The 5,748-nt window shown below is 42.7% G+C and overlaps 1 non-coding gene across 1 annotated transcript; it reads left to right on the forward strand.

Moving 5' to 3' along the window:
• Positions 1 to 1,073: 1,073 nt before the first annotated feature.
• LOC120279912 lies at positions 1,074 to 1,180 on the forward strand. Its single transcript, XR_005542214.1, has one exon. It is a non-coding gene; the product is annotated as a small nucleolar RNA R71 (small nucleolar RNA).
• The last annotated feature ends 4,568 nt before the right edge of the window (positions 1,181 to 5,748 follow it).

Consider the following 5,748-nt stretch of genomic DNA (forward strand, 5'->3'; position numbering starts at 1 on the left):
ACTCTCCTCTAACTTCCTCTTCTTGGTCAATAAGTCTTTCAAGAATTTTGCATACTTAGGCATTTGGGCCAATGCCTCAACAAAAGGAATATTGATATGGAGTTGTTTAAACATACTCAGGAACTTCTTGTACTATTCATCCCCTTGGTCATTCTTCAATCTAGAGGGATAAGGAATTCTTGGTTTGAAAGGTGGGCGTTCCACCTCCTTCTCTTTGCTTGCTCCCTTCTCAACCTCTATAACCTCGGGTGCATGTTCATTGGGCTTCTCACTCGGAAGCCTACCTTCGACCTCATGACCACTTCTTAAAGTAATCGCCTTTACATGCTCTCAAGGGTTGGTCTCAGTGTTACTCGGCAAGCTTTTCTTGTAGCCTTTCCGATAAGGACATCGCAATCTGCCCTACTTTATTTTCAAGATTATACAAAGAGGTGGTGTGGTTGCGAAGTGTAGCCTCAACTGATTGGATCCTTGTATCGGATGATTGCACAAACCTTATTAAGGCCTTCTCCAAATCGTTCATTCGGGTCTCCAAACCTGAAACTTTGTTTTCCATGTTTAGGGCTTGCTGTTGTTGTTGGAAACCCGATGGCCCTATGGCCTTTTGTGGACCTTGGTTGCTCCACGTTTGGGGATGATTCTTCCAACCGAGATTGTATTTATTATTGTATGGATTTCCTTGATTCCTCATGCCATTACCAACAAAATCGACGTTCTCAACGGAAGATGCATCACCAATGGATATCGGGCAATCGGAGGCAGCATGTCCTCCACCATACCTAGTGCAAGTAATCACGGCCACCACTCTATTCGAAGTTAGAAGATCTAACTTCTTACTCAATGATTCCACTTGAGCCGCCAACAAAGTCATTGCATCTATCTCATGGAGACCGGCTACCTTCTTCTTCTCCCTAGCATTCCATTGGTAGCTGTTTAACCCCATTTCTTCAATTAGTTAAGGGGCCTCACCGGGGGTCTTGGTACCTAAGGGACCTCCTGTTGCCGCATCCAAGAGTTACCTTGTACTCGGATTTAAACCATTGTAAAAGGTCTGAACAATCATCCACTCCGGAAATCCATGTTACGGGCACTTTCTCAGGAGCTCCTTGAACCTTTCCCATGTCTCAAATAGATACTCCAATTCCAACTGTACAAAGGACGAGATCACATTACTAAGCTTTGCGGATTTTTTGGGAGAGAAATATCGGGCAAGAAAAGGTTCTACCATCTGCTCCAATGTGGTAATCGAGGCTCTAGGTAATGAGTGTAGCCACTTCTTTGCTCTCCCTTTTAAGGAAAATGGGAAGGCTCTCAGCTTGATGGCATCATCTGTCACCCCGTTTATCTGCACCATATCACACACCTCGAGAAAGTTCTCTATATGACTGTTTGGATCCTCATCGGCCAAACCATTGAATTGTGTGGATTGCTGCAACATGTGGATGAATACCGGCTTCAGCTTTTAGTTCTGAGGTATAATATGGGGATGCACAATGCTTAATTGTGTCCCCAATACTGAAGGTCTGGCATAATCGGATAATTTCCGCTGCTGTTCATTCTGTTCTGCCATGTTTTCAGATTCTTCTACTTCCAAATCAGCTAGATTAGACTGTTCTTACAAAGGTTCTTTCCCTTTTCTTCTAAGTGTACGTTTGAGCTCGGGATCTCCTTTAATCAGTATTGAGGTGTTTCCTCGGGTCATAACCTTTAGCTGCACCCAAAAAGAAAAAAAAATAAATCAGAACGATGATAGAATAAGCAAGTATGAAATACAATAAATAAATGAATAGCTAAGAAAACAAAGTGCAAAGTATCTCTAAACGCCTACTTCCCGGCAATGGCGCCAAAAACTTTACACGACCAAATATGCCTAGGAAGTAATAATACCCCGGTGAGAGGGTAGTCGAATCCACAGGGAATAGTACTTAGAATTACCAAGATTGCTATTTAACTAGAATGAAAAAAAGTTGAAACTGATGTGAAAACAAACTCAATGCAAATGAAAATAACAAAAGATAAAGGAGGCGCAAGTAAAAGATAGGGGAGGCAATCGATGATAAATGGGTTACCCGGATATTGTTCCACCTAGGATAATCATTTTAAGTGGAAAACCCCCTATTATGCTTCCTAATTGATGCAACAATGAGTCGTGGAGATCCTTTAATACATGGTCCCAAATCTAAGGTCAATCATGCCTAACTTTATACATGTCCCGGAGGAGAAATTGAATAACCTCTCAACCTCGCACTCGTATAGAATTGCAATGAGTTCAAGGGATTCCAAGTGATAAACCCTATTCCTATGTATAAACCTAACCTTTTGATCAAGGTGGAAGGTCCCTAACAACGATTAAGCCCTGGGTGCTAAAATCACTTCAACACTTCACTCTGTTGCCCCAGTGGAAGGTCATCCCTTATCCCATTAACTCTACTATGGCCACAAAGAACTCTTGGAACGTGGAGGTAGGATAGATCACACTGGAGGGGAAAGGGGACGCTCCGCTACCTCTCGACTCAGCCCCTCAATCCTCTCCAATCTAGCTTTGTCACTCACTCACCAGAGTTACCAGCAAGAACTCTCAACCCTAGTCTCACTCTAGGGGAGTATTGAAAAAATCAAGCCTACAAGATTAGAACTCACAATAAACATCAATTAATTGAAAGCATAATAAAGAGATTCAATGAAACGAATACATCCTAGGGTTCACAAATACCCAAGTACCCACTAGGGGTTTAGCTCTCCATGGACCAAAATACAATAGATAATGAAATCAAAAGTAAAGAGATGCAATCTATTAATGAAAACCCCCTTGTGTTCGTGTCGAAGGTCTTGTCGATCGGCCGCGTCTTCTTCAAAGGTCCCCTCGTCAAACCTAGAGCACACCTCATCGGATCGGTGTTGATGAAAGCTCCTCCAATAGCTTTCTTCCAAGGGAAACGCGGTGTCGAAGGCCGTCAAACCTCTCCAAAGCCTTGTCAAAGCCTCTCCAAACCCTAGACACCTGACAGTGCTCCCCGCAAGTGCACGTAGTTATCGAGGTATTAAATCCTAGGTGAGTGGGATATCGTATTCACAGGGAAATGGGAATAAAAATAATTAATTTGCTTCTTAACTATATGAAAGATGAATAGTGATATGTGTGACAAGATTCAATTCTCAAAAGTAAAGCAACCCAAAAGAGAGCAAAAGTAAAGGAGAAGGTAAGGCAATCGATAAAGATGGGGTACCTGGGTATTGATCCGCCTAGGAAAATCATTTCAAGTGCAAGAACTCTCTATTATGCTTCCTAACTAATGCAATGATGAGTCAGGGATATCCTTTACTGCATGGCCCTGAATCTAGGTTTACCAAGCCTAATCCTCTACATGTCCCGGAGGAGAGGTTAAACAACCTCTGAACCTCGCACTCGTAAGAAAGATTGCATTAAGCTCTTGGGATTCCAAGTGATAAATCTCTTCCTAATTTTAGACATAACCCTTTGGTCTAGAAGAAAGGTCCCTAACCACAATTAAGCCCTAGATGCTAAAATCACCTCAACACTTCACTCTGTTGCACTTGCAACTAAGCCACAGTGGAGGGTCATCCCTTAGCTCATTCGCTCTATTATGGCCGCAAAGAACTAGAGGAACGGAGGTAGAATTTATCACATTGAAGGGGAAAGGGGACACTCCTGTACCTCTCGACTCACCATCTCAACCCTCTCCAATCAAGCATTGTCTAACTCTCGTGGTGTGTCACTCACTCACAAGGGTTACCACGTGAACTCTCAACCTTAGTGTCACTCTAAGGGGATATTCAAACAATCAAGCATTCAAGAATGGAACTCACAATAGCATTAATTAATTGAAAGCATAATAAAAAGATTCAATGAAACTAATACATCCAAGGGTTCACAAATACCCATGTACCCACTAGGGATTTAGCTCTCTATGGAGCACAATACAAACAATAATAAAATCAAATGTAAAAGAGAACAATCCATAGGAAAAACCCCCTCGATAGTCATGGCGATGGTCTTGCGGAGAGTCCTCTACTCGTCGCAAGATCCCCTTATCCGGTATAAGATACGCCTCGCCGAATCAATCCATAGGAGGCTCCCTTACCAACCTTCTTCCAAAGAGATGACGATGTCGAAGCCGTAGAACCTTTCCAAATCCTTAGCTAATACCTCTCAAAACCCTAGCCGCAGTCCTTTCTCAAGTTGGCGAAAAGATGGAGAAAAGAATGTTGAAATCGGGGCTAAAATCGGCGTTAAATAGGGCTGGCATCGGGATTCCACACGCCCCTGTGGATATTCCACATGGGCCTGTGCAATTAACGCACGGGCGTGTGGAATTTCCACATGCTCGTTTGGCTCCTCTGTTTTGCTCTTTCTTCGGCACACGTTCACGTCGTAGATCTTCTTGGTTCTTCAATAAATGGTCACGTTGGTGGAGATCTTGTTAAATATGCACAAGCCAGAATACTAGGATGTAACTACCTTCGTGCCCCTCTGAATCATTGCCTTACCTCGAATACAAGGAGGTTAGCATACATTCTAGCATTCTAAACCTGACTCATGTCTCCACGTTTGAGCCTTCTCAAGATCTCCTCCAAATAATGCGTAAAACGATCTACAATGGCTTCTTTCACAAATAATCGGCCTCACAACCCAACCTCCATAAAAGTAAATAAATACACACGTATTAGCACTAAAACCTGACAAAAGTAATGCTCATCATATGGAAAGAACGCTTCACATTCTTATCACACAAGTACTTATCAACGCCGATGCCTACAAAGATGGGGAAAGGTGGTAGAAAAGATAGGGGGAAAGATGGAGAAAAGAATGCTAAAATCGGGGGTGAAATCGGCTTTTAAAGGGCTGGAATCGGGAATCCACACGCCCGTATGGGAGCCCCTGTGGATTTTTCACACGGGCGTGTGGAAATTCCACACGCCCATGTGGATTCTCTGTTTTCCTATTTTCTCGGCTGGCTGTAAACATTGCTGCTGCAGTATTTTTGCTAAAATGTTTTCTACAATACCTCGCTATAGTACCGGCCTAAAATACTCCCAAATCCATACTTTCATCGAGGTAACACAAATGAGCACACATTTACGTCGTGGATCGCCTTTTGTCTTTATTAGTAGACATGTTGGTGGAGATCTTGTTCTATATGCACAAGTCGGAATGCTTGCATGTGACTGCCCTTGTGCCCCTCCAAATAGTTATGCTAACTTGAGTACGAGGAGGTTGACACACATTTCTACTTCTGGAACCCAACCTATATCTTCGCGTTTGAACCTTAGCAAGATTCCCTCCAAATTAGTGTATTACGACCCACACTGGCTTCTTTCTCTCATAATCGGCCTCACAACCCTACCTGCATGAAAGTAACATAATTACACCCATATTAGCATTAAAACTCGAGAAAAGTAATGCTCAACACAAGGAAAGTACACTTCATATTCTTATCGCACAAGCACTTATCAGAAGACAAAAATCAAAGAAGGACCGACAAGCCACAACAACAAGTACCAACAAAATCATCCGAGTACAAGCCTCCAATCCCTTATCCAACCAGATTGAAGCTTGACAAGGAGGATGTTCACTTAAGAAAATTCATCAACATCTTCAAACAACTCCATTTGAACATCCCGATAGTTGAAACATTGACTCAAATGCCGAAATATGCCAAGTTTTAAAAGAGCTCCTCACAAATAAGAGAAAGTTGGAGGAAGAGGGCACGGTTGCACTTACGGGGA

The sequence above is a fragment of the Dioscorea cayenensis genome, chromosome 16 (genome assembly GCF_009730915.1).
Source record: "Dioscorea cayenensis subsp. rotundata cultivar TDr96_F1 chromosome 16, TDr96_F1_v2_PseudoChromosome.rev07_lg8_w22 25.fasta, whole genome shotgun sequence".
Lineage (NCBI taxonomy): Eukaryota > Viridiplantae > Streptophyta > Magnoliopsida > Dioscoreales > Dioscoreaceae > Dioscorea > Dioscorea cayenensis.